Source organism: Carcharodon carcharias, chromosome 3, assembly GCF_017639515.1.
Source record: "Carcharodon carcharias isolate sCarCar2 chromosome 3, sCarCar2.pri, whole genome shotgun sequence".
Lineage (NCBI taxonomy): Eukaryota > Metazoa > Chordata > Chondrichthyes > Lamniformes > Lamnidae > Carcharodon > Carcharodon carcharias.
Genome location: NC_054469.1, coordinates 27,079,875 through 27,085,993, shown reverse-complemented (window position 1 = coordinate 27,085,993; position 6,119 = coordinate 27,079,875). Strand labels below are relative to the sequence as shown.

At 42.6% G+C, this 6,119-nt stretch overlaps 1 protein-coding gene across 10 annotated transcripts in view; it reads right to left on the bottom strand.

Moving 5' to 3' along the window:
* galnt11 (UDP-N-acetyl-alpha-D-galactosamine:polypeptide N-acetylgalactosaminyltransferase 11 (GalNAc-T11)) overlaps positions 1-6,119 on the bottom strand; it is a 199,747-nt gene that overhangs the window by 35,959 nt on the left and 157,669 nt on the right. The gene's annotated exons all lie outside the window — the stretch shown is intronic.

The following is a 6,119-nucleotide window of genomic DNA, read 5'->3' as shown; positions in this document are numbered from 1 at the left end:
TAAAAAGAAGAAAATTGAAATGCTTTACACTTATTATTGTGGATCTGATATATCAAACTGATTTTTGCTACAGTTACTTTGGTACTCAGTGTGACAGTCACCTTATCAGCCTTTATATGTCTTAGTCCCTCCAGTAAATTCCCTGTCACTGTACTTTATTGACTGTGTTGAAAATATGTGAGTTGCGTTGGTTCCACATTCAATTCAAGAACTTTGGATCCAAGTTAAGGGGCTGGAGTCCGAGATGCAGATATTTGCTCCAGGAGGCGGTCACACATCTCAGGTTAGTTAACTCAAATTTGGTCTGTGATCAGGGGCAGGAGGGTGTGACTGCAGGTGAAGCAGATGTGGGGACCCAGTGGGTGGCGTTCGAGGAGCCTCGGCCCGTGCAACAGTTCCAAGGTTCTTGTAAGCTGTGTGGATGATAGTGGGGACTGCAGGGAGGATGAGCGAACTGACCATGGCACCATGGTGCAGGGAGCCATTCAAGTGTGGGGAGGAAATGGGAGCATAGTAGTGGTAGAGATAGTATAATTAGGGAGATAGATACTGTTCGCTGCCGCCATGAGCGTGAGTCCTGAAGTCTGTGTTGCCTGCCAGTGCCAGGATTAAGGAAATCTCTTCAGAGCTAGTGAGGAACTTGGAGAGGGAGGGGAGGGATCCAGCTGTCGTCATCCATGTTGGTACCAATGACTTTGAAAGGACTAGAAAGGAGGTTCTGCTGAAAGAATTTGAAAAGTTAGGAGCTAAGTTAAAACGCAGAACCTCCAAGGTAATAATCTTGGGATTGCTACCTGAGCCATGGGCAAACTGGCAAAGGGTAAATAAAGTCAAGGAGTTAAATGCATGGCTCAGAGATTGGTGTTGGAGGAACAGGTTTCAGTTCATGGGGCCGTGGCACCAACACTGGGGTAGAAGAGATCTGTTCCGGTGGGATGGTCTTTACATGAACTGTGCTTTTTTTTAATTAATCATTCACAGGGTGTGGGCTTCGCTGGCTAGGGCAGCATTTATTGCCCATCCCTAGTTGCCCTTGTTCAGGGGCAATTAAGAGTCAACCACATTGCTGTGTGTCTGGAGTCACATGTAGGTAAGAATGGCAGATCTCCTTCCCTAAAGGACATTAGTGAACCAGATGGGTTTTTACAACAATCGACAATGGTTTCATGGTCATCATTAGACCTTTTATTTCCAGATTTTTATTGGCCTGAATTTTTCCTGGTTGGTCAGGCTTGGCGGGGGCAGTCGCAGAGCTGCCCGCAATCGGCTTGGCACAGCGATTTCACACAGGGGCATACGCACCAAAGTGCACTTCAATCTCCCTGAGGCACAGAGCTGCCTCAGTGAGATTGAAGCACTTTTTAAAGAAATTATTAAAAACATAAAAAATCTAATGAAACGTCCCGTCTTGTGAATGTGTCACATAAGATGGGACATGTTTTTAATTCTCGAAAAAAGTTTTTATTCAATTTGTAAAACCTTTAGGAAACCTCACCCTGCTCATGGATGAGGTTTCCTAAAAAATGTAAAGGCCGTTTGGTCTTTTCGCCTTCCCGCCAACTGTTAGGTTGGATGGGCAGCGTAAATTTCAAGTTAATGAGGTTGCTAATAGCCTCAATGGGCCTTTCAATTATCGGCGGGTGCGCAGCTGACTCCGGCACACATCCACCGAACGAAACATCACGAGATTTTGCGATGACGTCGGGATGTAAGCCCGACGTCATCGCGAGTCATTTCATGTTCCAGCGTGTCAGGCCCCGTCCCCACACACCGAATGTAAAATCCTGGCCACTGAATTCAAACTCCACCTTCTGGATTACTAGCCCAGTGACAATACCACTACGCCATTGCCTTGCCAGAGGAAACTGCTAGGACCAGTGTCCTGGCGAACCAAATAGCTGGGGCTGTAGAGAGGGCTTTAAACTAAATAAGGGTGCGGGGGTGGGGTTCTGAAAAGGGGATACATAGGTTTGCAAAGTAAAACGACATGGCAGCCTTGAAGGAGAGCTATTTAGGTAACGATAACTAGAGTGTGACAGGAAAGGACAGAGTGTACAAACATAAAGAAACAGCAGCAAATAGGGTCAAAGGGTGAAAAGGTGGTAAAAAGGCAAAATTAATGGACCTTTAATTAAATGCACATAGTATTTGGAACAAAATAACTGAATTAACAGCATAAGTAGAGGTTAATGGGTATGATCTTATAGCTATTACGGAGATGTGGTTGCAAGATCATCATAGCTGGGAACAAAATATTCAGGGGTATGTGACTTTTTGAAAGGACAGGCAGGAAGGAGAGGGTGGTGGTGTAGCTTTGTTAGAACGAGATGGAATAAATACGATAACAAGAAAGAATCTTGGATCGGAAGATATAGAATCCATATGGGTGGAGGTAAGAAATAACAAGAGAAAGAAGACACTGGTGGGTGTTGTCTATAGACCCCCTGACAGCAGCTATATTGTAGGACAGAGAATAAATCAGGAGATAATGAGGGCATGTAAATAAAGGCAGTACATTAATCATGGGTGACTTTAATCTTCATGTAGATTGGTAAAATCAAATTGGCAGAGGTAGACACTAATAAGAATTCATAGAGTGAATTCAGGACAGTTTCTTCGAACAATATGTTGTGAATCGAACCAGGGATCAGGCTATTTTGGTTCTGGTAATGTGTAATGAGGCAGGTTTAATAAATAATCTCAGAGTAAAGGATCCCCTAGAAAACAGTGACCATAAAATGAAAGAAGTTAGCATTCAGTTTGAGAGTGAGAAACTTGGGTCAGAAACAACTGTTAAACTTAAATAAAGATAATTACAATGGAATGAGGGCAGAGTTGGCTGGAGTGGACTGGGAAAGCAGTTCAGCAGAAAATACAGTTGATAAACAATGGCAGACATTTAAGAAAATAGTTCATGACTCTCAACAAAGATATATCCCAATGAGGAAGAAGGTTTCAAAGAAGGGGATAAACCTATCATGGTTAACTAAGGACAATATCAAATTGAAAGAAAAAACATACAATATGGCAAAGATTAGTGGTAAACCAGAGGATTGGGAAAGTTTTAAAAACCAACAAAAGATGACCAAAAAAATAATAGGGAGAAAATAAACTTTGAGGGTAAACTACCAAGTAATATAAAAACGGAGAGTAAGAGCTTCTTTAAATATATTACAAGGAAGAGGGAGGCCAAAGTGAACAGAGGCCCTTAGAGAATTAGGCTAGGGAAATAATAATGGGGAACCAGTAAATGGCAGAGGTGTTGAACAAATATTTTGCTTCAGTCTTCATGGTAGAAGATATGAATAGCATTCCAAAAATACTAAATAATCAAGGGGGAAAAGGGGGGAAGAAATAAATACAGTAACTATCACTAGAGAAAAAGTACTAGGGGAACTAATGGGGCTAAAGGCCGTTAAGTCTCTTGGACCTGATGGATTGCATCCTAGGATATTAAAGGAAGTAGCTACAGAGATAGTGGGTGTACTGGTACTAACCTTCCAAGAATCCTTAGATTCTGGAAAAACCCCAGAGGTTGGGGCATGGCCAATGTAAAACCCTTATTTAAAAAGGGAGGGAGACAAAAAACAGGTAACTATAGGCCAGTTAGCTTAACATCTGTCATTGGGAAAATGTTAGAGTCTATTATAAAGGATGTAATAGCAGAGCATTTAGAAATACATAATCTAATCAAGCAGAGTCAGCATGGCTTCATGAAAGAAGTTAGCATTCTGTTTGAGAGTGAGAAACTTGGGTCAGAAACAACTGTCTTAAACTTAAATAAAGGTAATTACAATGGAATGAGGGCAACACCCACCAATGTCTTCTTTCCCTTGTTATTTCTTACCCCCACCCATATGGATTCTATATCTTCCGATCCAAGATCCTTTCTTGTTATCGTACTTATTCCATCTCGTACTAACAAAGCTACTCCACCTTCATGCCCTACAAATCTGTTAGAATCCTTTGAGGAGATAACAAACAGGATAGATAAAGGGGAACCAGTAGATGTAATATATTTGGATTTGCAAAAGGCGTTCGATAAGGTACCACACATAAGGCTACTTAATAAGATAAGAGCCCATGGTGTTGGGATTAGTATATTTGCATGATACAGGACTAGCTAACTAATAGAAGACAGAGAGTTGGGATAAGGGGGACATTTTTGGGATGGCAACCTGTAACTAGCGGAATGCCACAGGGGTCAGTGCTGGGGTCTCAATTATTTACAATATATATTAATGACTTAGATGTGGGAAGTGAATGTACCATCGCCAAGTTTGAGGATGACACAAAAATAGGTGGGAAGGCAAGTGGTAAGGATGACACAAAGAGTCTACAAAGGGTTATAGAGAGGTTAAGTGGGTGGGCAAAACATTGGCAGATGAAATATATGGCAAAATATGATGTTAAGTACTTTGGTAGGAAGAATAGAGGAGCTGAATATTATTTAAATGGAAAAGGACTGAAAAAGGTTGCAGCACTGAAGGATTTGGGAGCCCTTGTGCATGAACCTCAAAAAGCTAACATACAAGTTCAACAGTAATAGGGAAGGCAAATGGAATGTTGGCCTTTATTTCAAAGGGAATGGAGCATAAAAGTCTTGCTAAAACTATTCAAGGCACTGGTTAGACTACACCTAAGATATTGTGAACAATTTTGGTCTCCTTATCTAAGGAAAGATATACTGGCATTGGAGGAAGTCCAGAGAAGGTTCACTAGGTTGATCCCGGGTATGGAGGGATTTTCTTATGAGGAGACGTTGAGTAGGTTGGGCCTGTACTCATTGGAATTTAGAAGAATGAGGGACGACCTTATTGAAACATATAGGCCAGAATTTTTCCTACGTCAGGCGGGCTCGGCGGGAGTGGGCAGTCGGGAAGCCGACAACTGCCCACAATCGGCACTGAACCGCGATTTCATGCGGACAGGCCAATTAAGGCCCACCCTGCGTGGATCGCTAGCAGCAGTGCTGAGCACTACCTGTGAAGCTGCCTCAGGGAGATTGAAGGGCTTTTCAAAAAAATAAAGAAATTAAAAATTTAATGTAACATGTCCCTTCATGTGAATGTGCCACATGAGATGGGATGTGCTTTTAATTTCAAAATGAAGTTTTTGTTTAATTTGTGTTAGCTTTAGGAAACCTCATCGCACTTGTGCATGAGGTTTCCTAAAAAAGGTAAAGGCCACCTGGCCTTTTCGCCTGCCCATCAATCGTTAGGTTGGACGGGCAGCGTAAATTTCAAGTGAGTTAGCTCGTTAATGGCCTTAATAGGCCTTTCAGTTATCGGCAGGCATGCAGCTGACTCTGGCATGCACCCGCCGAACAAAATATCATGTGAGTACACAATAACGTCGGGATGCACGCCCAATGTCATCACACGTCATGTTATGCTCATGCATGTCAGGCGCGCGCCTGCACGCTGAACATAAAGTTCTGGCCATAAGATTCTTAGGGGGCCTGACAGGGTAGATGCTGAGAGGTTGTTTCCCCTTGTGGGAGAGTCTAGGACCAGAGGGCATAATCTCAGAGTAAGGGGTCGCCCATTTAAAACAGAGATGAGGAGGAATTTCTTCTCGATCTGTGGAATTCTTTACCACAGAGGGCTGGAGAGGCTGGGTCGTAAAGTATATTCAAGGCCGAGATAGACAGATTTTTAATCAGCAAGGGAATCAAGGGTTACGGGAACAAGGCAGGAAAGTGGGGTTGAGGATGATCAGATCAGCCATGATCTCATTGAATGGCGGAGCAGATTTGATGGGCCAAATGGCCTACTTCTGCTGCTACGTCTTATGGTCTTTAAAAGTTCAGCTGAGAAGGCCCAACTGAGAGATCAAAGTGGGTGTTTGATCGAAAATAATTATTTTTCAGTCGATTGAATAATTGATTGGAAATTGTATTGCACTTGCACAGTTAAGTTTGTAGAGTTCTGTTTTACTACGAATCACCAATGTTCCCCTAATTTTTGCACAGCCTGTTTGTTGCACTGCACGATCCCTTTAAAATTGCTGTGCAGCTGCACACATCCATGTCTTATTGGAAACATTGGTTATGCACAGCCTGTTTGTTGCATTCTGGATTGCAGTTCAGGTGTGCAAACACGCAGCTAAGAGGGAAT